The 25,380-nt window shown below is 35.4% G+C and overlaps 1 long non-coding RNA gene across 6 annotated transcripts in view; it reads right to left on the bottom strand.

Annotated features, from left to right (window-relative positions):
* LOC140624690 (uncharacterized) overlaps nucleotides 1-25,380 on the bottom strand; it is a 145,940-nt gene that overhangs the window by 93,973 nt on the left and 26,587 nt on the right. For all 6 annotated transcript variants that reach the window (XR_012024147.1, XR_012024148.1, XR_012024145.1 and 3 more), the window contains one exon: nucleotides 14,507-14,565. This is a non-coding gene — a long non-coding RNA (uncharacterized lncRNA). The remainder of the gene's footprint in view (nucleotides 1-14,506; nucleotides 14,566-25,380) is intronic.

Raw genomic sequence — 25,380 nt, 5'->3', positions numbered from 1 at the left:
ATTCGTTGACTTAGGTCAGACTTTCCCTTAAATATAATTTTACATGTAATTTTATAATATTTGCAAATTGAACCAAGGAAGTTCCTGTGTCTATCTGCAAACAGTCCAACAGTAATTACCTAGGAGCCCCTCTCTCTTGCCATCTGAGGTTCTATGTGCTATAAGTTAATCTTTACTTCTCATATATCTATTGATTACTCTCCACCAGCTCAAATATCTACAGTTCCTCTTACATTTAATTTTGTAAAAAAAAGGAAAACAGTTTTATTTAACCAAATTTTCTCTCAGTACTTTATACTCCCCAAACTACTTGCTAAATTGTTTACATTCTTTATCCTTTTTCTTCATAGCTCAAAATAATTGTTCAACCTACCACAATCTGCCTTCCATCACTATGTTTCCATCATTATGCTTCCATCATAGATAGATTGATTGATTGATTGATATGTTAACCTAATAATTAGTGTCACCAATTAGCTCTACTAAATCTGCACAAAATATTTTTTGGTTATGTTGTGTAACCATTCAGTGGCAATCAACACTGTTGACCATTCACTACAAATGCATTCTTTTTTCTGGTTTTAATAGGCTCCATCATTTTATCCTTTTCTCCCTTGACAGTCTGGCTTCTCCATTCCCTTTACCATTCTGCTCCCTTTATGCTTTCCCCAAATGCCATTTTTCCCTTGAGGATTAGTCTTTGGAAATTCGCTTTTCTTATGGACCATTTTACTCTCTTGGTTACTCTACATACACTAATGTCAAACAAGACTATTTCTCTTTTAGACCCAATATGAAGTCTAGCTGTATATTCAGTCTTATTATTACCACTGAAATGGAATGGTTCAAAAGTATCATTTTTCAAAAAATAAAGTATCATTTTTCAACTGTACTAAAATTAAATTAATTCAATCCCTCACTCTACCTGCAACACCTGAATCCCTTCCAGTGTTTCTGACATTTTTATTTTTTGTTTTATTTTTAAGATTTTATTTATTTATTTAGAGAGAGAGAGAACACATGAGTGGTGCAGGAAGGGGCAGAGGGAGAGGGAGAAGTAGACTCCCCACTGAGCAGAGAACCTGATGCAGGGCTTGATCACAGGATCCTGGGATCATTACCTAAGCCCAAGGTAGACACAACCAACTAAGCCGCCCAGGTGCCTTTTCCTACATTTTTATATATCCAATTGCCCAACCCAGAAACCTGATTCATCTCAGCTAAAACAGCCCTGTTTCAGATAATTACGGACCACTGCAACAATTCTATAACAGTTTTCCCTTGGTCCCCTTTGGATCCATTGTACACAGTGTAAGAAGAAGAATCTTAAAAGCGTTAATATATCTCTATCCTATTTAACATTTTCCAAGTCTGTATTATAAAATCAAAACTTATTGGTAAAATACAAAATTCTACACTATCTTCCAAATGTCTGTCATTAAAACCCTCATTTTCTATCCCTCAAGTTCTTGCACTGTGTTCCAAATGTGACTAATTCCTCACCAGTCTTTAAACTGGGTATTGCAGACATGTGTACCTTCACATATATAATGTTCTCTGCCTGGAATGACCCCATCTCTTTGTCCAGCTTTCTCAATTTATATGAACTTTTTAAGATCTTGCCTTATCTCTGACTAGGTTAGGAGCTTCTGCTGTGTGTATATGTACATAATATATATCATTAATCATAAAATGATCTTCTTTGATCACATTTATTTTAAAATGTGCTAATTTCCAAATATTTGAGAATTTTGAGTTATTTTTATATTATTGATTTCTCATTTAATCCCAGTATTGTCTGACAATATACTTTGCATGATTTCTATACCTTTAAATGTTGTCAGATATATTTTATGGCCCAGAATGTGGTCTATCCTGGTGAATGTTTTTTATGAGTTAAGAAGAACCTATTTGATGAAATATTCATAAATATCAATTATGGAGATATTGAAGTCTCCAACTATGAATAATAAGTTTATCTATACCTCTTTGTAGTTCTATCAGTTTTTTTTTCACATACTTTAATATTCTGTTCTTAGATGGGCACAAATTGAGGATTGTTCTGTCTCCTTAGAGAATTAACCTCTTTTTTTGTTATATAATAATGCCCTGCCTTATCCCTAATAATTTTTCTTGTTCTTAAGTTTGCTTTGTCTGAAATCAATGAGTCACATTTTTTTAAATTAGTGTTAGCAGAGTATATCTTTCTCTATTCCTTCTATCTATATGGATATTTTAAGTGAGATTCATTACAGGCAACATATAGTTAAGTACTCTTGTTAAGCCAGTCTGAAAATCTGTATTTTAATTGGTGTATTGAGGCTGTTTGCTCTTAAAGGGATGAGTGGTAGAGTTGGAGTAATTTCTACTATGTATTTCCTACTCTCTGCATTTATTCTTTCTTTTTTCTTTCATTTTTCTTCCCTTTCTGATTTGCCAAAACATTTTATATGATTACATTTTATCTCTCAGCATATTAATTATTATTTTTAATATGTTTAATGGTAGGCCAAAAGTTTCCAATACATATACTTAAATACTATAAGTTTACCTTAATAACACTAGACCACTTCGAATGTAGCACAGATACTTTATAACGGAGTATTAGCCCTTATAACACTATAATCATTCAATTCACTTATGCATATGCCAACATAACTGAATACAGTTACAATTATTACTTTAAACAAACTATTATCTCAGATCCATTAGGAATAGAAAAAATGAAATATTTTACTTTAACTTAATTTTTTCTTCTCAAACACATTCAGATCTAGATTCCTTTTCTTCAAAGAATTTATTTTAACCTCTCTTGCAGGGCTGGTCTGCTGGTGATGACCTCCCTCAGGTTCTGTCTAAGGGAGTCTATTTCTTCCTCATTTTTGAAGGGTCATTTTAGTGAACAGAATTCTAGATTGGCGATTTTTTTTCCTGTCAGCACCACATATTTCATTCTAGTCTTCTTGTTTGCATGATTTCTTACAAGAAGTCTACTGTAATTTATATCTATCTGTAAGTCATTTCTCCCAATTTTTTTCACATTTTCTCTGGGTCTTTGGTTTTCTGAAGTTTGACGATGACATATTTAAGTGTAGCTTTTTGTTTCAAGTTTTTTGTTTTTAGTTTGTTGGTGGTGGTGGTTTGGTATTCATCATGTTTGGTGTTTTATGAGCTTCCTGGATCTGTAGTTCGTGTCTGTCATTTATTTTGGAAAGTTCTTGGCCATTATTACTTCAAATATCTTCTCTGCTCCATCCCTTCTTTCTTTTCTTATGTTATTTCAACTACATATGTATTATACTCTTTGAAATAGTGCCACAGTTCTTGGATGTTCTGTTTTATTCTTCACTTTTTTCTGTACATACCCCTGTCTTGGAAGTTTCTACTAATTGATCTTCAAGCTTCTTTCCTTTTCTTTGTCTGGTTTACTGATGAGCCCTTCAAAGGCATTCTTCATTTCTGTCACAGTGTTTTTAATTTCTAGCATCTCCTTTGCATCATTTATTTTCTACTTGTCCAGCTTTCTACTGTTGTAAGGATGGGTGTGACAACTTCCAAGTTCTTTACATGGTGAAGCAGCAACCATAAGTATCCTTATCAGTTATTACTGCCTCCTTTTTCTTCTGAACTCTACATGTTGAAGAACAGTAATGCTATCTTTCTTCTTTACTCAGTGAGCAGTTCATGCCTTGGAACATGCTAAAGAAACTCAATAGCTGGGGTGCCTGGGCAGTTCAATCAGTTAAGTGGCTACCTTCGGCTTGGGTCATGATCTCTGATTCCCTACTCAACAGAGAGTCTGTTTCTGCCTCTTCATCCACCCCTCCCCTGCTTCTGTGCTCTTTCTCTCAAATAAATAAATAAAATCTTAAAAAAAAAAAAACCTCAATAGCTATTTGTTGACTATATTTGTAGAATGCATTAATAAATGAAAACTGAACATTTCAAAAAGACATGTTACTTTCATAAAGATAAAGAATTTGGGGGCACCTGGGTGACTCAGTCAATTAAGCATCTGCCTTTGGCTGAGGTCACCATCCCAGGGTCCTGGGATCAAGCCGTATGTCAGGCTTCCTGCTTAGCATAGAGTCTCCTTCTTCCTCCCCTTCTGCTGCTCCCCCTGCTTGTGCTCTCTTAAATAAATAAATAAAATCTTTAAACAACAATAAAATAAATTTTTAAAGCAAAAATTTCTATTTGAATTCCACTTTTTAAAAAATTATTTATTTATTTATCCTTGACAGACAGAGAGAGGCAGAGACACAGGAGAAGGGAGAAGCATGCTCCATGCAGGGAGCTCAACGTGGGACTCCATCCGGGCCTCCAAGATCTCACCCTGGGCTGAAGGCAGAGCTAAACCGCTGAGCCACCAGGGCTGCCTGAATTCCACTTTTTAAAATAATTAAATAAGAATCTCAATGATGTTAAAACCATTCATAGTTTTGTGAAAAAATTCTTTTAAGTCAAGGCTTATTATTTTAACTAACTACCTTTAGCTAATATAGCACTTTAAATGCTATTTCTAAAAATGTTTGTGTTTTTATTAATAATTGTTAAAATCTATAGGAAATATATGAATTACTGGGAAAAATATTTTTTATTTTAATAAAATAAAAATTGTCTTTTTAAAGACAATTTAAAGAAAATAAAGACAAATAAAAATTGTCTTTTTAAAAAATTGTCTTTTTTAAGCTGGATTTAATTTTTCATGATAGAGTAAAGCCAATTGGTCATAGACTGCCCATTCTTCATCTTATTTTGAACTATTTGTATAAAGTAATACAATGTTCTTCTTTTAGACCACACTCTCAGTATTAAAATGGAGTAAATTTTATACCTCTTAGAAACTAAGTTTTTATGGGTTTATAGTTGTCTTTCTAGATCTTCCTTTCTCTTGCCCAAACTTGAATTGTCTAGTGTGTTATTGAGGGAAGTGATTGCTTAGCTATAATATTGTATAGAAAACTCTTAAATGCATTGGGAAGAGTATTGGTGTTGTGCTTTTAAACCTGTTTTAAAAACTTGGCTCTGCATTTGGCTAATTGAGTAGCCTTAAACAAATTGTTATTAAACCTGTAAATGTCGTTTGCTTGACCTGTTAAAAGGAACAGCATTACTTGCTTTATGTTTTGTTTGTGAGTGGAGTATCTGGTGCATAGGAAATGCTTAATAAAATATAGCATACATCCTTTCTTCCTCTTTGATGGAAACACATGAAATTTATTTACATCTGAGCTATTTGTGTTTGGGAGAGATGGTTTTCAACTCTCTAGGAGGAGGAAAACTGCCTACTCTATCCTGGCTTCAAAGAAAGTTGGCTGAAATTCTGTAAATTTATTCTCATCTGGTATACAGTCCATAAATTCAATTTTATTAAATAATTAATTTGTATTATTAGGTATTAGCTCAAAAGATAAAACAACAGAATCATACAAAAGCTTAATGATTAAACAAAATTCTAATTTACTATAAGAAACCTAAATATTATGCCAGAACTATTGAAAAGTATATACTGATGGGAGGCAAAATCAATTATTGAGCTAACACTCAATAAAAATTGATAGATTATGTCTTTCTGTTTCCATTTTAAGTATGAATTTGAAACTAACTTTCTAGGTGTTTTGGCACTTTGGATAGAGCTTAGGTAAACTTCTTATGCTTCTTTTTTTTTTTTTTTTTTACTCTAGGTAACTAGCGACCCTTTAAAACTTATTTCATTTTTCAAATAGTATTCTGTAAAGTCAAAAAGGTCTCATCTTTAAATTCATTATAGTACTGAGGAAATATCAAAGTTACATTTCAAATCATCACTATAAAGTCAGGTAAATGTCCAAATGAGAAATTTATTATATATTATTTAAAATAGTTTTACAATCAATAGAAATCTAATCTCCAAAGCCCCAAATAAACCATAAGCACACTATAAATTCATTTGATTGTGCACACTAAAGTATTAATTTAAGAAATTTACTGCTGTGAACCATGCTGGTAATAATAACTTAGGTAATGAACATTGGATCTTTTTTGTAGAAAAGTTTTTTTTTTAGAACTCAAATTCATTATACATTAATGTAAGATTATATATTAGGCATTGTTTTCCTGTATATATTTCAAATGTGTTGTTTTCTTCCTTTGCCCTGTATTTATCTATCATTCTTCTCATTTTCTGATTCCATCCCATTGGCAATCTCATAATTATCCCTAAAACTAACCTCCTCTCTCCAGCTCCACTGTTTCTGCCTTAATTCAACCTTACATTGATTCCTCCTAAGAACAATTTTAATGTCATACTAATTAACGTATTCCTCTCATATTTTTCTAGTAATTCTTTCACATAATATTAGAGTCATCATTATGAAATCCCAAACCTCCATCCCTTATTTCAAATTAATTTTTGGCTGCTTTTCAGTTCCCAGAATGAGGCATGCATTTTCAGAATCACAAAACATTTTTCTTCTTAATGTTTTCTCACTTTAATAGTAAATAGTTTAAGGTCCACTTTCAAATATGAGTCTTCTCTGATTCTCAGGAAAATTTTTTTTCTCTTGTCATATAACATACTAAACTTGGTCACATTATTTTAATCTCTATAATTGTAAAATGTATTATTGTAAAAGGAAGATGTAAATATCTTATAAAAGTATCTGGAACTATTGTTATTATTATTATCATTATTAGATTTGTTCTAGCATAGTTTTGTTGTTATGTGTTTCCCACTAAGCTGTGATATTCCTAAATTCAGGAATAAGTCACACTTTTGATCTATAAAACCTGCATTCAGGTGTCCAGAGATATATGAAAATGAATAAAGGAAAAAATTAATAAGTAAATATCATGTAAGAAGTTATGCAGGGAGAGAGTGATGAAACATAGGATTTCACCCTGGGTGAGGGGACATAACAGTGACTCTGTGCCATACTCAGGATTTGGAGAAATTGCTAAAGGAAGCACTACTTGAGGAGAAAAAGAGAAAGGAAAAGGGATTTTAAGTTTGACAGTGGTCATTACACCAGAAATTGTTCCCCTCAAAAAAAAAAAAAAAAAGAGAGAGAGAGAGAGAGAGAATTATTGTATTGGTAACCTATTAATCTACCAGTGTGTGATGATAGACATCAACATTTATCAGTTTGAAACAATCAAAATGTATTTTTACTAATATTTCTGTAGGATGACTGCCCTCAGCTGCATAGTACTATACCATGTTATATTTGCTTAAGTCACTCTTATGAAGCCACCTGAAAAATGCCTGGGGCTAGAATATACAAAACAGTTTTGTTCTTAGGTCTAGCCCAGGTTGGAATTGCTGGGATATCTGGAATCTGGCTGGTTCATTCTCTCTCTTTCTTCTCTCTGTCGGTCTTGTCTCTCTTTGGCCTCCCATTATTCATTAATCTAACCCAAGCTTCTTTACATGGTGCCCAGATCCCAAGAGGATGAAAACTGTAAGACCTCTTACGATCTAGGTAGAGAAGTCACTCAGGATAACTTCCACTGCATTTTATTTGCCAAAACAAAGTCCAAGGACCAGCCCAGTTTCACAGGAAGAGAAATATCCTCCACCTATTCGTGGGAGGAATGGCATACTAGTACGAGGATAGGAAGTATTGTTGGTGACCATCGTTGCAAATGATCTATCATTATCATCTCTTTGGCAGCAGAAAATTACCCCTGTTGCGATAGATATTTATTTTAGGAGAGGTGAAGACAGTGACAAGCATTGTGAATTTCTTTCAAGTTTTTTTTTTTAACTTTAAATAGTTCTCAAAATTCTTTCTTGAATGTCACTGCCAAATAAGTATAACATGGTCAACCATTTTATATAAAATATTTAGAACACAGGAAAAAAATTACAAGTAATAGTGGGACACCTGGGTGGCTCAGTGGTTGAGCATCTCCCTTCGGCTCAGGGTGTGATCCTGGAGTCCCTGGATCAAGTCCCACATCAGGCTCCCCACTGGTAGACTGCTTCTCCCTCTGCCTATATCTCTACTTCTCTCTCTCTGTTTCTCGTGAATAAATAAAATCTTAAAAAAAAAATTACATGTAATAGTTGAGATACACTCTCAGATCTTTGATGTTTGGCCATGTCCTTCCTAATTGTAATGTAGCTGCATAGAAAGTCTCATCCTGAATGTCCAACTGTAGCTCTCCTCCTAGACCATATGAATAACTCCAAATTACCCAGAGGTGGGGATCCCTGGGTGGCTTAGCCATTTAGTGGCTGCCTTCGGCCCAGGGCGTGATCCTGGAGACCCGGAATCGAGTCCGTGTCGGGCTCCGGCATGGAGCCTGCTTCTCCCTCTGCCTGTGTCTCTGCCTCTCTCTCTTTGTGTGTCCCTCATGAATAAATAAATAAAATCTTTTAAAAAAATTACCCAAAGGTACCCAGCACAATCCTTCATGGACTACATAAATATTTACTAGTAGACAGGAATTTTATATAGGATATATTTAGCTAATTAATTTTGAATTCATTTGATTGATCAAATACTATAGAATTCAGTTACACACAGTCCTTTGGTAATGGACTGAGTACAGTTTGACTGAACCCACATCTGGTCTGGCAAAGACCAGCTATCACCAGTAGAATGGCTGGTCCTAGGAAAGTAAACACCTGAGAACTCATACGTCATTTTCAATGCAATGTTTATGCCCAATGCCATAATTGAAGCATCATTGATAAACAGTTACTGAGATATATTGGAATTTGAGTTGGTAAAAACTCAAGTTTTTCCCCCATTGGTCAAGTGGAATTCTCAAGATGCAAATAGAAAGAATATAGGAGAAGCATAGCCTTATCAATAGTCATATACTCACTCAATACAACTAATCTATTCAGCCTGTTCCACAACAAAGTAGAACAACTGCAGTGAAGGAATCCCCATCACTAGAGCAACAGAGACTTAATCAGTGGTGAGTAAGTGATCGGCAGGCAAGAAAGGTCCAAATATAGCAGTAGCTGCAATATAACAAGAACCACAAATTTTGAGAGCAAGAGAAAGGAAAATTAGGGAAGAAAAAGGTGAGGAAGCACAGTTTAAGATAGTTTTGTCATAGAAATGTAAGCTTCTACGGTAACATTTAAAAACATGAAAAACATATGATGGTATGGCACCTACAGAAGCACGGAAAAGCAAGCAAACAGAAACAAGAACAGATGGTCCTGTAAGAAGTGCTATAAAAAATTAAATAAATGATCATTATTAAGCACCCAATCTATAACATAACCTATACAACCTAAATTTCTTATGTAGGTTACATTATAGCCAATATAAAAAATATTTCCAAAAAACAATTAAAGTCTGTCCATTTCAAATAGACCTTTCAGCACAGACCTTGAATAGACGTTATTTTCCCAGGTGACCCTAGTGCTAGGATTTTATTTCATCATAAACACATTTTGAAAGGTGTGTTGAAACATTTTTTTTTTAAGATTTTATTTATTTATTCATGAGAGACAGAGAGAGAGAGGCAGAGACACAGGCAGAGGGAGAAGCAGGCTCCCTGCAGGGAGCCCGATGTGGAACTGGATCACAGGACCCCAGGACCACGACCTGAGCTGAAGGCAGACACTCAACCACTGAGCCACCCAGGTGCCCCGAAAAACTTAATGTTACTATTTCATCATCACTATTAATCTGCCAACACCAGTGACTCTCAGTGTTTCTTCCACACCCCTTGCTAGTACTCTATTTAAAGTATTAAAGTTTTCTAAAATTCAAGCTAGATGAATTGAAAAAGTCATTTTTCTTTCTATTCTTTAATTTCAAAGATAGCATGAAATGGTAAGAATATAAAGACTTTAGAGTAAAAGAGAAATGGCTTTGAATCCTTAACACTTACTGGTATTTAATTTCTTGCTCTCATACTATGATGTCCTGATATATAGTTTTAGGTGTAAAAGAATCTCAATCTCCACCTTCACCCAATGATCCAAAGAATATAATTAGGTCTTTTATGTGCTCAAACTGAAGAAAATCCGTGCCCCTCTCTTCTTATTTTGCAAAAGTCATTCAGGTGTCCATACAAATGACAGATTCAATTTAATCTGTTTCATTGTTTAAACCAAGATTTAGAACAGTCATTTCCTGAAAATTTGTAAATTCATACCTACTACCATAAACAAGTGGTTCAGAGTAACCTTCTGCATTGCTAATATAGTCACAGAGCTGGGAGCATCCAGAATGTTAACTATCTAGAGAAATTTCCGGCAAGTGCTGCTATTGTCATTCTCTGTCCTGTAAAGATCACTCTGGATGTTCCCATCCAAGGGCCAGCACTGATTTCTTCTGTTCTAACATAGAAGTGGGAACCTAGCTCTGCTTCTTGAGGTTGGTAGACATCTCAACTACCAATAAACTCTCTGATGCTGCTGGAGCTGTTACCAAAGGCAGTAATTGCCGAAAATAGGATATTTGGATAAGATTGTCTGTCCAACACTATGATGGTCGTGAGCAATGAATAAGTTGCCATCACTGCTATCAGTGTCCTAAAGAAACCTCATTATACCTCAATATAAACAAGACTACTGCATAATAAAATTTTCTTAGACTTTTAAAAGTTTTAACCTTTTGTCCTCACTGATTCAGTTATTTTCCCAAAGTACATTCCTACTCAGAGAAGGGCTGGTCAGGTAAAGTTCTGAGGTCTGCTTAATTTCTGCAGTGAATTTATCCAATGGTCATTTGATTTCATATGTTTCCCTCCATTGGCTTTGGCTTTACCGACAGATTTCTGAAACTAAATTTCAGGAACCAGTGATTATATACCAAGACTATTTCTGCTCATATATTCCCTGTACGCTTCATGGAAGCTTGATTTTTTTTCTGCTCCAAAAAGCTCAAAAATTTGTATTCTTAAAGCTTCTTCAAATTTTTGCTTCATCAACAATACTTCTACATTATCATCATTAGATTCTCCATCATCATTTTCATCAGTAGCAGCCAGGAAAGCTCTCAATTATCTTTACAATAGTGATCAGGGCAGATATGTTTATGATATCTTCAACTTTAACAGTCTATGTACTTTGTTCAAGACATTAATAGCCTTAGATTCATCAAAGAATAGGCTTCCTATAATAAAATCAATGTTCTCTAATTAAAGGACACTTTTAGAATAAAAATGAAGTAAATAGTCATTTATGTATCCCACTTTTTTCACTTTTTGTATATCTTTTAACATTCACTTTCAATTCACATTTTCAATTTTATTTCCTAATTGTCTTATTTTTATGGTAGCTTTTTCCTCATAATAGTAATGCAGTAACTCATATGTTGACACATTAACAATGATAGTATGCCTATAAACAAGATAAGTCCTTTTTTTCTCACATAGCAGAGTAACATAAGAATCTCCTATGTTTTAAGATAACCAAATTCCAATACATGTAAAGGGGATAAAACATTCAAGCCCCTATAAATTTTAGGAATAATTTTAGTAATAATTATTCAATATTTTATGTGTTCCATTGTTAATCTTGTGTGATTTCTAGAACAAAATGATTTTCTTCCAAATATGTCATCAGTGAATAATCGTTTCAAATGGTACATTGTCATACACAATTTACTTAAAAGCAAAAGGAATAAATGATTATGGTTCCTGGCTTTTATTTTCTCTTTATCTTTTATGGCTTTAGGAAATAAAATGCATTCAAAGTAGATTAAAATAACCTTTTATAAATAATTCTTATGAAAGTTGTTCCTTCTCTTAACAATATAATCTGTATAAAATAGCATTATCTGTTCTATTTCACATTCCAACCTCTAGAAGATTTTAGGGAAGCCAACTACAAATGCTAATATGGCAGGAAATTAGAATAGTTTTCTTTCTATAAATATTTGAGTACATTTCTTGTATTTTAAAATGTATGGTCTTACTATAAATACACTTTATATATACCACAAAATTAGCTCTTTTATGAGTCGGGTCATTGAGAAAGAGTCATCTTACTGTATGAAAGAGATTTCCATTTTTAAGCAAGGCCTTCTATTTTAGAGATAACATACGGACTTTGGAAAACACACTAATGTACTATGTAGAGTTCCTATATATTGGTACTTTATAGAGTACTTGGTTACATATTTAAAAACCAAAGGAGATGCACTGTATAATCAGTAAAATACATAGTCCAGCTATTATAAAAACAGGAGAAAAATGAAAAGTTTTGTGATTTTCCTATCAATGTGTAATTTAATTATTTTGAACATGCATTAATGACACTGCCTAGTGTCATTTTTCAGGGTCAAATTGTGTTTCAAAGAAAATATGTTCTATTTTATTTTTAAAATGACACTTAAGGATCTGGCACTCTTTTTCATAGAGCTCAACTATGCACAATAGCAGGAAACAATAATAAGGCAAATTTCTCACCAAAGTGTCTAAAGTTTAGGTTTCGTGGAATAATAATATTTAGCTTCCATTTCATAACCAAGGCTCTTGAAAAGCCAGTATGACATCTGAACTTTTGGAGATAGGAAAAGAGTAGGAAAAAATACAAGATTTTGTTGAGAATTTTTGTGTGATTTTTTTTTTTTTTTTGCTAACAACTCTATAGAAAATACTGTCACATGGTGGTATGTGAGGCTTCTTTCAATAACAAAGAAATAAAACCATAACTATTGTTCAACATTAAAGTTCTCCATCCCTTCAGAAAACACCAAGGATATTTTTGTGTTTGTTTCTTTTTCTTTGGTTTACAATTTGTTTGACTAACAGGTAAAACTTTATTTCTGGTTTTAATGGCAAAGACTTGAAGTTTCTAAATTTTGTTAAAAATTCTAACAGTTCAAAATCAATCTGTTTTTTCATGCCAAGAAACAAAACAAAATAAAAACATTCTATTATAGTCAACTCTTCACTTCAAGTGTCCATAAATCAGAACCTTGCCACAAAAGAACTCATTTTTTTTGTTCCATCACATTCTGTTATGAAAACTTAACAGAGCATATAATCCTTATAAAATTTTATTTGATAAAATTCAATTTATGAACAAACAAGAGCCTACAATTATAATTACAGAGCATGATTTTCAAGAGGGTATCAATTGAGAAATACTCCAAACATTACAGGCATAAAGATCCTATGAGAACAAATCATGCTACCTTGCTAGTTTAAAATAATATTTTCATATTTGATATAAATATTTTTTCCCAGAATAACATAAAATAGAAAAGGAAATCTGAATAAAATGTTACTGTCTGTGTAGGAGCTCTTCAAAATCCATGTACCTATCACACAGGGTTAAGTTTAAGCCTTCTGTTTTAGAGCTTTGCCATGTATGCTTTTTCAAACCAAGATCTCTGAAAGAAGGAACTGCCTTCTCTGGTCAGCTTTATTAAGAACCTCGATTTGGTCTAAAATAGACAGTTGTAACCTTGGGATTAGAAAAAATGTCAATTCACCCAAGCCCAGTGTTCACTAAAATTTTTATTGGTAGTTTACTGTATTTTAATAGCAAAGTTGGAGAAACAGCACAAAAGACAACATTAAAACAAATTTTGCAAGAGGGACAACTCAGGAAATTATAGAAAATGAATTAAATTTAAAAAAATGAACAAACAAAAATTTGTTACCATTAATATGAATTTGCTATTTAAAGAATAACTATTTTTAAGTTGATTTTCTAAAAATTATTTCCTGGAACATTATATTGGCATTTCATTTGCATGATCCTACATTTATATTTAAAAGGCTTGAAAAAACTAGAACTAAAAGAATTCTCCTCTCTTCTTTATTTTTTGCATTGCAACCATATATACAGGTATAGAACCCCATGTGATTAATTTTTTAATAGAATGTTAAAAATTCCAATAAAAAAGACATTGCTACTATAATTACCTGACAAATATTTCCTTTCTGACCATGATCAATGCCCACTGTCAGTTGCAGAAACCAAGCAGACCTATGGCTTTCTCAGTTTGGCCAAGAAGCTCAATGGATAGAGCCTTTAGGCATACCCAAAAGAACAATGTGAATTCAACTACAATGATTCTAATCCAATTCCACTGTTCCCTGACCTAGGAAATGGCTCCTTCTTCCAACACAAGCAAGTTTCTGCTTACATTTAGGATAATCTTGAACATGACATAAATGGCTTACAAGAAATCTATGAACTAGTTCAGAAGCCAAAATAACAGTGACTTTTAAAAATTCAAAAATGTGTTTAACTCATATATATATGTACATACTCTAGAGTCTATATATAGAAGTCTGTCCTGTCAGGTATCTAGGCTCCTTCTGACTTGTTTCTCTATAACGCATGGCCTCTTTGCCCCCCTAGTTCAAAAAAAGCTCTTCCAGTTCCAGGTACTACATCAGCATTCCAGACAAAAGGAAGAAGAAATAAGGAAAACAAGGGCACAACCTATCACCTTATGGACACATTACAGAATTGGCACATACTACCTCTGTTTAAATTCCACTCACTTGAACGGTCACGACTAGTCATAAAGCTAAGAGATGCAACCTATACAGAGCTAAGTACCAAAATAAAAATCTTGAATCTTACCACAGCTAATCTTCTCCAATTATTTTTGAAATGAAGAATGCTCATCTTCTACAAAATTCCTGTTAAAAGATAAGAGATAACAGTAATTCTTGTGTTCTTATCTATAAAAAAATTGATTTTCTGGAGACTTGTTAAATGAAGACATCTTGGATGGTTATTCAATTCTTGGCTTATGTTTTAATGAGTTCCTTGAAAATGCATCTTCATTTTTGTCCAACTTTATACATTGCTGTCAAAATTCCGATGTCAATTTGATTTTTTCTCCTTTGTTAATACAGCTTATCATCTTGTCCAACCCATAGAATTAAATCTTTACCTTTATTATTATTTTTTAAATCTTTACCTTTAAGTTCCAAAAGTTTTATTTGTATATTTTGAAATAGACACTCATCAAATTTCTCAGAGACAGACAGCTTTGACGAATCATTAGATGAAAAGATCCAGCATCACCTAGCTACCTCATGTGAAGACAACTCAGGAAAACTTATGAAATCGACTATGCAAGAACAGGAAATCACCTTTTATTGTTTTACCCCACTAATGTTGTGCCCAAGATTGCGAATCCGAGAAACCACCAAGGAGCTGACACCGATGCAAGTACATGAGGGTTTATTTACAAGCTGGAGCTTGGGTCCAAGTATACTCCATATAGCAGAGCAGGGACTTGGACCCTGAGACTAAGAAGCACAGTAGTGTTATAGGGGCCAGTGGCCAATGAGATTGTAACATACGCAGAAAGTTGCACAGTCATGTTGGTCCACACGCAGGTGGCCAATTGAATCACGATTCACCCTATAGTGACCATTTGAACTAGCCTATTATTCTGGTTAGAACTGGCGTGCAGGTTTAGTGGGCAAACGAGGGGTTTTCATTCCTTGGCTGGTTAAAGGTCAGAGGTCCCGCATTCCTAAGTGTGCTGGTTTCTGATGAAGGTGTGCTTCATAGCTAAACTAGGGAGAGGGAATACCTTAAACAATAGGCAGGTCGTGTGGGGGGTTTTACATGAGATGGCAGGCGTGGCACAAAATGGAGTTAGTCCTGCTCTGCTTGTCCAAGAGTAGGGGATTTCTGTTAGATTTCCTGGGTCCCACATTCCCCCCTTTTTCAGAGGATCCTTTGCAGGACCCAATCATGGGTCCTGGGCCCTTGTTGACAAAGGCAATGGTCTTAATTTTTCTTGTCCTCCACCCTAAGATTTGAGTTTACTGTCATGAATGATATATTAACCTACCTTGACATATCAAAATTGAGTAAATTTATTTCAGAGGCTAAAAAAACGAAAAATATATACTCTGAAGTAGCAATATGATCAACAAGATTTCACAAAGAAAAAGAAAACTGCTGTTGAATATTCCTTACGAGCCTAGATGCAAAATCTATTAATGAGACTTTTCATATAAAATCCAACATTTAAAAGGGATAATATGTTTCAACAAGTGGCAATTTCTCTAAGAATGGAAAGTTGATTTGATGTTAAAATATCAAAAAAATATAATCCATTGTATGGCTAGAATAAGGAAGAAATCCCATATGATAATATTAATGGATAGAGAAAAGACATTTGAGGAAAACACCTATTTTAAAGTTTCCAGCATATTAGGAAAAAAAGGAAATTCTCAACCTGATAAAACCTACAGGTAACAACATACTTGATTGTGAAAGAATAAATAAATGCCTTTCTCCTAAGATTGGAACCAAAGAAAAGTTGTAGTCTTTCATGAAGTCTATGAAACATTGCAGTTCTAACCAGTGCATTTAAGCAAGAAAAAAAAAATTGAAAAAAAATTATTTAAAAAAAAAAACAAAAACATAATGCTATCTATCCACAGATGATATCCTCATGTCCATGGAAAAATCTCAAGTGCTTGGGATTTCTGGAATGCTGGAGTGAGGAGTGTGACAGACCATGTCTCCAGAGAAGGATTCATTCAATTGGTAAAAATTATAAATACCAAATTTTTTAATGGAATATAGCAAATGAAGAAATATTTACTCAAGAAAATCAACTAAACCTCAGAAGAATGAAAAATCAATGGTGCTTGAGCTACACGATACACTCCTATATGCTCCCCAATGCCCCCAACACACATGCCTTTGCAAACTTAGTGTGACAGAGGCATTACTCCAGGTGAGTAAAGTTAAAAAGACAGCCTTCCCAATTTCTCAATAAAGGGCTATGGTTTTACCCTGAAAAATAAGGCCACCTACATCTCTCCCATCCCTCCCATCCCTAAATTTTAGAATTCCTATTACAGCCATCTGCAGACAAAAGGACTGAGGTTCCTTTCTCCACCCAGCTTCCATTCAAAGGACAGAAACTCTACCCCAGTGCAGGGTAGGATGAGAGCACTAGGACCCAATCACCTCCACTTCAACTCCCTATGAGACAGAAATTCCTTGCCAAAAGGGCAAGTCAAGACCAGGTGGCAAGACCCCACATCTGACATGTAGATTATGGTTATCAATTGGGAGAATTATAGCACAAAGATTCTGCCAGTGGAGAAAGGCAGAATTTAAGAACAGACAGGTCCACAACTCCAAGGGTTCTAAACTAATTCGGAGCTTGTAGAATTCGTGCCCTAAGGGTGTTGTTGAAAACTCTGGAAATCATAGATGTGAGAAATTAAAGGGAGGTTGGTAGTTCCAAAGTATTTTAGCAATAAGAAAATGGTAAACAGCTAAAAGTTTAATAGAAACAACCAGGGAAAAGAAGCTAAGAGTCTTCCTGGGGTTCAAAGAAAGCCTAAAAATGGTAATACTGTTTCTGAAAAAGGATCTAACTTTAATTAGATCAGACTGTAGAGTGTGATATTGTGATTTATCATAAGAAATACCTATTTGGTCTTTGCCCTCTTTTCTGACACAGAGCTTTTAAAACCCCTAAAATGAAAAAAAAAAAAAAAAAAAAAAAAAAACCCCTAAAATGTCCTAAATTGTTAGAATTGTTATGTTAATGAAGTTACTTTTGGAGACCTCCTAAGGATGGGGGCTGGTTGCTGGTGGATCAATTAGAAGATTGGAATTTTATTTCTACCCTGGGACTTAACAGAGAGAGGAAAGAGGTTGGAGATTGAGTTTAAATCACCAATGGCCAATGATTTAATCAACCATGGCTTTGTAATAAAGTCTCCTTAAGGGACCCCTGGGTGCCTTCGGCTCAGGGCTTGATCCCAGGTCCGGGGATCAAGTCCCGCATCGGGCTCCCTGAAAGGAGCCTGCTTCTCCTTTTATCTATGTCTCTATGTCTCTCCATCTCTGTGTCTCTCATGAATAAATATATTAAAAATCTAAAAATAAAAAAAAAAGTCTCCATAAATACCAAAAGGACAAGGTTCAAAGAGCTTCCAGGTTGGTGAACACATGGTGATGCAAGGAAAGTGGGATACTCACAGAGAGCACAGAAGCTCAGCTCTTTTCCCATAACTTGTCCTATGGATCTTTTCCATCTGGCTGTTCCTGAATTATACATTTTATAATAAACCTATGATCTAGCAAGTAAAAAGTTTCTCTTGAGTTCTGTGAACCACTCTAACAAATTAATTGAAACCTCTGATCTATAGCAAGTAAATCAGAAGCAGCAGATGACAACCTGAATTTGTGACTGGAGTCTAAGTGTGTGTGTGTGTGTGTGTGTGTGTGTGTGCGCGCGCGCGCAGGGGGGTGATGGCAGGCACTCAATCTTGTTACAGTTGAAAGAGTCTGTGTTGTGTGAATGAAGGTCTCAGTCCTTGGATTTTCTGAGATTTACATGGTGATCTGCCCTCAAATAAAGGCCGTCAGAAGAGATCTAGCAAGCACAAAGCAGTTTATTAAAGTAAAAGTACACTCTTAGGGTGTAAGACTGAGCAAGTTCTATGAGGTAGAACCAGCCTGTGGGGTTATTTTGGGATTGGATATTATTGAGTCTCCCTGGGCTGTAAGGAGCTGTGATATACAGTGGTGTGGTCTTTAATAGAGACTGCTTCCAAAATCATTTGGGAACTTCCTCCCACAGCCTGGGAGGAAGAATTTTTGACTCTACTTTGTACTGGATCCATGTCAGCCCTTCTCCATCAGGTGGGGCTGTACTGCAATGAAAATGCATTACAGTGAGTCTAGGGGTTACCCTGCCTCAGAGATGGAAGAGGAGAGCACAGGCTCTGCACCTGTGGCTCTTTGGTTTGTCAGGCCCAAGGCCCAAGGTTTTGGAAGCCATAAGGTCAGGATGTTGTGCTTTACAATGTATAGCTTATTTATCACTATCCTGGCCTCCAGTTCATGTCTCTATCATTCCCATTCAAGGACTTGGGATTCTGCCTTAGGGTGTTCCTTCCACTGTTCAATGTCTACTTCCTACCTCACAGTATGACTGAGTCTTTAATCGGGGGATCTGATGCTATCTCCTGGGAGATGATGTCAGAACTGAGTTGAATTATAGGACACCCTGCTGGTGTCCAAGCATTGCTTGGTGGATGTATGGGAAATCCATACACACAAAAACATTGGAACTGGGTGATCAGAACCCATTATATATATAGCTACAATTATCTAAAATGTCTAGTTTAAAAAAAACTCATAAGACATACAGGAAAAAAGGAAAGTATGGCCCATCCATAGAAAAACAAGCAGACAAAACTGCCTTTGAGATGAAGCCAGAGGGCAGCTCCAGTGGCTCAGCGGTTTAGTACTACCTTTTCAGCCCAGGGTGTGATCCTGGGGACCCGGGATTGAGTCCCACATCGGGCTCCCTGCATGGAGCCTGCTTCTCCCTCTGCCTGTGTCTCTGCCTCTGTCTCTCTCTCTCTCTCTCTCTAGTCTCTCATGAATAAATAAAATATTAAAAAAAAAAAGAGATGAAGCCAGATATTGGACTAGCAGAGAAAGATCTGAAAGCACCTATTATAAGTATGTTCAGAGAGGTATAAGCAACCATGTTTAAAGAATTAAAGAAAAATGTAATGAAAATGTCTCATTAAATAGAGAATATCAATAAAGTTATAAGAAATATATAGAGAGAGAAAGAACCAAAAGGAAATTCTGGAAAAAAATTAATCAAAATTTATAAAGTAATAATAATTATAGAGAACTAAAGCAAAAATAGAAATAACATTGAGGGATCCCTGGGTGGCGCAGCGGTTTGGCGCCTGCCTTTGGCCCAGGGCGCGATCCTGGAGACCCGGGATCGAATCCCATGTCGGGCTCCTGGTGCGTGGAGCCTGCTTCTCCCTCTGCCTGTGTCTCTGCCTCTCTCTCTCTCTCTCTCTCTCTCTCTCTGTGACTATCATAAATAAATAAAAATTAAAAAAAAATAAAGTCTCAACTTACATTAGTTACTTATAAAAAAAAAAAAAAAAAAAAAAAAAAAAAGAAATAACATTGAAACCTAGTTTCAAAAAACTTGGGCCTGATAGTTTTGAGTACAAATATCTGATGCATATTTGAAATGGGATGGACATATCTGAAGTACTGAGGTAGATTCATTGCTACGTGTGGGCTTCTTTGGATGTATAGGATGTAAAATAGCTTTTTTGTTTCTTCATGCAATACATGCATACATTTATTTGTTTGTTGTATGTGCATGAAAAAGAGAAACAGAAATGAGCAAAGGGCAAAAATGAATTACAATGAATTTTCAGATGAAACTTGAAATGTACAGGCCTAAATTTATTAAAGGTGAACTGATATTAATGACCTTCCAAGAAAGGAGCCTCAGGCCCAGAATTTTTCATTGATGAATTCTTGCAAATATTTAAGGGAGTATGACACCAATTTTCTACAGCTTATTCCAGAAAAAGGAAGCAGAGAGAAAATTTTCAGCTCATTTATGAAAGTAGCATTGCCCTAATACCAAATCAGATAAAGACATTGCAAGAAAACCAAACTAAAACCCAGTATCTCCCATGAATATAGACAGAAAACTCCACAACAAAATATTAGCAAGTTACATTGTATAAATATATATATAATATACATGTTATATATAACACATATTTTTATATCACAAGAAGTAAAATCTATATATATACACTTATATTCATATATGTATTTGGAAGGACATATTACAACTGTTTTTATTCTTAGACAACATGATTGGCTATAGAAAACCTAAAAGAATTAATGATAAAACCATAACTAATAAGTGATTACACTAAGATTGCAGCATACAAGAGTCATATACAAATGTCAGTTATATCTCAGCAATGAAAACTGGATTTTGAATTTAAAAAATAGCTTATAAGAGATAAAACAATGAAATTCTGAGACAGAAATTGAACAAAATATGCACAGGATCTAACATAAAGAATTATAAAAACCTGATGAAAGAATTCAAAGATTTAAATAAATGGAGAGAAATGCCATGATCCTGGATTGGAACAATATTGTTAAGATTATCATTCTTGGCAACTTGATCAATAGATTCAATACAACCCCAATGAAAACCCAAGCAGAGCATTTTGTAGATACTGAAATACTGATTTTAAAGTTTAGATGGGAAGGGAAAAGCCTCAGCATGCCCAAAATAATACTAAAAAATAACAATGTTGGAGGACTGACACTGTATGACTTCAACATCTATTATAAGGTGATAGTAATCAACACAGCATGGTGTTGGTGAAAGACCAAGCACATAGATAAATGGACCAGAATAGAAAGAGCAGAAGTAGACCTACACAAATATAGTCCACTGATCTTTGATAAGGCAATGAAATGGAGATAGGACAGTCTTTTCAACAAATAGTGCTAGAACATGAAAGAAGAAAAGGAAAAGAGAGTAGAGAGTAAAGGGAAGGGAAGAAGGAAGGAAGGAAAAGAAAAAGAAATCTAAACACAGACTTTACACCTTTACACCAAACGACCCAGCAATAATTTTTCATTTTAATTGCATTAAAGCTTCTTCCCACATAAAAACCTAGATGTGAATGTTTGTAGCAACATTATTCATGCCAAAGGCTGGAAGCAACCAAGTTATTCTTCAACAAGTGAATGGATAAATAAATTATTATATATCCATATAATGGATTTTATTCAGTAAAAATAAATGAACTATCAAGCCATGAAAAATATGATGCATCTTAAATGCATATTGCTAACTGAAAAGAGCCAGCCAGAAAATACAACATACTATATGACTCCAACTATATTAGTTTCTGGAAAAGGGAAAACTACAGAGTTTTTTTTTTTTGATAAATTAATTTTTTATTGGTGTTCAATTTACCAACATACCGAATAACACCCAGTGCTCATCCCGTCAAGTGTCCCCCGCAGTGCCCGTCAACCATTCACCCCCAACCCCCGCCCTCCTCCCCTTCCACCACCTCTAGTTCGTTTCCCAAAGTTAGGAGTCTTTATGTTCTGTCTCCCTTTCTGATATTTCCCACACATTTCTTCTCCCTTCCCTTATATTCCCTTTCACTATTATTTATATTCCCCAAATGAATGAGAACATACACTGTTTGTCCTTCTCCGATTGACTTACTTCACTCAGCATAATACCCTCCAGTTCCATCCACCTTGAAGCAAATGGTGGGTATTTGTCATTTCTAATGGCTCAGTAATACTCCATTGTATACATAAACCACATCTTCTTTATCCATTCATCTTTCAATGGACACCAAGGCTCCTTCCACAGTTTGGCTATTGTGGCCATTGCTGCTAGAAACATCGGGGTGCAGGTGTCCCGGCATTTCATTGCATCTGAATCTTTGGGGTAAATCCCCAACAGTGCAATTGCTAGGTCGTAGGGCAGGTCTATTTTTAACTATTTGAGGTACCTCCACACAGTTTTCCACAGTGGCTGCACCAGTTCACATTCCCACCAACCGTGTAAGAGGGTTCCCCTTTCTCCACATCCTCTCCAACATTTGTGGTTTCCTGTCTTGTTAATTTTCCCCATTCTCACTGGTGTGAGGTGGGATCTCATTGTGGTTTTGATTTGTATTTCCCTGATGGCAAGTGATGCAGAGCATTTTCTCATGTGCATGTTGGCCATGTCTATGTCTTCCTCTGTGAGATTTCTTTCATGTCTTTTGCCCATTTCATGATTGGATTGTTTGTTTCTTTGGTGAATTTAATAAGTTCTTTATAGATCTTGGAAACTAGCCCTTTATCTGATACGTCATTTGCAAATATCTTCTCCATTCTGTAGGTTGTCTTTTAGTTTTGTTGACTGTATCCTTTGCTGTGCAAAAGCTTCTTACCTTGATGAAGTCCCAATAGTTCATTTTTGCTTTGTTTCTTTTGCCTTCGCGGATGTACCTTGCAAGAAGTTACTGTGGCCAAGTTCAAAAAGGGTGTTGCCTGTGTTCTCCTCTAGGATTTTGATGGAATCTTGTCTCACATTTAGATCTTTCATCCATTTTGAGTTTATCTTTGTGTATGTTGAAAGAGAGTGGTCTAGTTTCATTCTTCTGCATGTGGATATCCAATTTTCCCAGCACCATTTATTGAAGGGACTGTCTTTCTTCCAATGGATAGTCTTTCCTCCTTTATCGAATATTAGTTGACCATAAAGTTCAGGGTCCACTTCTGGGTTCTCTATTCTGTTCCATTGATCTATGCGTCTCTTTTTGTACCAGTACCACACTGTCTTGATGACCACAGCTTTGTAGTACAACCTGAAATCTGGCATTGTGATGCCCCCAGCTATGGGTTTCTTTTTTAAAATTCCCCTGGCTATTCGGGGTCTTTTATGATTCCACACAAATCTTAAAATAATTTCTTCTAACTCTCTAAAGAAAGTCCATGGTATTTTGATAGGGATTGCATTAAACGTGTAAATTGCTCTGGGTAGCATAGACATTTTCACAATATTAATTCTGCCAATCCATGAGCATGGAATATTTTTCCATCTCTTTGCGTCTTCCTCAATTTCTTTCAGAAGTGTTCTATAGTTTTTAGGGTATAGAGCCTTTACCTCTTTAGTGAGGTTTATTCCTAGGTATCTGATGCTTTTGGGTGCAATTGTAAATGGGATTGACTCCTTAATTTCTCTTTCTTCAGTCTCATTGTTAGTGTATAGAAATGCCACTGATTTCTGGGCATTGATTTTGTATCCTGCCACATTACCAAATTGCTATATGAGTTCTAACAATCTTGGGGTGGAGGCTTTTGGGTTTTCCACGTAGAGTATCATGTCATCGGCGAAGAGGGAGAGTTTGACTACTTCTTTGCCAATTTGAATGCCTTTAATGTCTTTTTGTCGTCTGATTGCTGAGGCTAGGACTTCCAGTACTATGTTGAATAGCAGTGGTGAGAGTGGACATCCCTGTCTTGTTCCTGATCTTAGGGGAAAGGCTCCCGGTGCTTCCCCATTGAGAATGATATTTGCTGTGGGCTTTTCGTAGATGGCTTTTAAGATGTCGAGGAAAGTTCCCTCTATCCCTACACTCTGAAGAGTTTTGATCAGGAATGGATGCTGTATTTTGTCAAATGCTTTCTCTGCATCTAATGAGAGGATCATATGGTTCTTGGTTTTTCTCTTGCTGATATGATGAATCACATTGATTGTTTTACGAGTGTTGAACCAGCCTTGTGTCCCGGGGATAAATCCTACTTGGTCATGGTGAATAATTTTCTTAATGTATTGTTGGATCCTATTGGCTACTATCTTGTTGAGATTTTTTGCATCCATGTTCATCAGGGATATTGGTCTGTAATTCTCCTTTTTGGTGGGGTCTTTGTCTGGTTTTGGAATTAAGGTGATGCTGGCTTCATGGAACGAATTTGGAAGTACTCCATCTCTTTCTATCTTTCCAAACAGCTTTAGTAGGATAGGTATGGTTTCTTCTTTAAACGTTTGATAGAATTCCCCTGGGAAGCCATCTGGCCCTGGACTCTTGTGTTGGGAGGTTTTTGATGACTGCTTCAATTTCCTCCCTGGTTATTGGCCTGTTCAGGTTTTCTATTTCTTCCTGTTCCAGTTTTGGTAGTTTGTGGCTTTCCAGGAATGTGTCCATTTCTCCTAGATTGCCTAATTTATTGGCGTACAGGTGTTCATAATATGTTTTTAAAATCGTTTGTATTTCCTTGGTGTTGGTAGTGATCTCTCCTTTCTCATTCATGATTTTATTAATTTGAGTCTTCTGTCTCTTCTTTTTAATAAGGCTGGCTAATGGTTTATCTATCTTATTAATTCTTTCAAAGAACCAACTCCTGGTTCTGTTGATCTGTTCCACAGTTCTTCTGGTCTCGATTTTGTTGAGTTCTGCTCGAATTTTAATTAACTCTCTTCTTCTGCTGGGTGTAGGGTCCACCTGCTGTTTTTTCTCTAGTCCTTTATGTGTAAGGTGAGCTTTTGTATTTGAGTTCTTTCCAGTTTTTGAATGGATGCTTGTATTGCGATGTATTTCCCCCTCAGGACTGCGTTTGCTGCATCCCAAAGATTTTGAACGGTTGTATCTTCATTCTCATTAGTTTCCATGAGTCTTTTTAATTCTTCCTTAATTTCCTGGTTGACCCTTTCATCTTTTAGCAGGATGGTCCTTAACCTCCACGTGTTTGAGGTCCTTCCAAACTTCTTGTTGTGATTTAGTTCTAATTTCAAGGCATTATGGTCTGAGAATATGCAGGGGACGATCCCAATCTTTTGGTATCGGTTCAGACCCGATTTGTGACCCAGTTTGTGGTCTATTCTGGAGAAAGTTCCATGTGAACTTGAGAAGAATGTGTATTCAGTTGAGTTTGGATGTAAAGTTCTGTAGATATCTGTGAAATCCATCTGGTCCTGTGTATCATTTAAAGCTCTCGTTTCTTTGGAGATGTTGTGCTTAGAAGACCTATCGAGGGTAGAAAGAGCTAGATTGAAGTCACCAAGTATAAGTGTATTATTATCTATTTCTTCACTTTGGTTATTAGTTGGTTTAAATATTTGGCAGCTCCCACATTCGGGGCATATA

Source organism: Canis lupus, chromosome 35 (genome assembly GCF_048164855.1).
Source record: "Canis lupus baileyi chromosome 35, mCanLup2.hap1, whole genome shotgun sequence".
In the NCBI taxonomy this organism is placed as follows: domain Eukaryota; kingdom Metazoa; phylum Chordata; class Mammalia; order Carnivora; family Canidae; genus Canis; species Canis lupus.
This window is presented reverse-complemented; position numbering and strand designations above follow the sequence as displayed.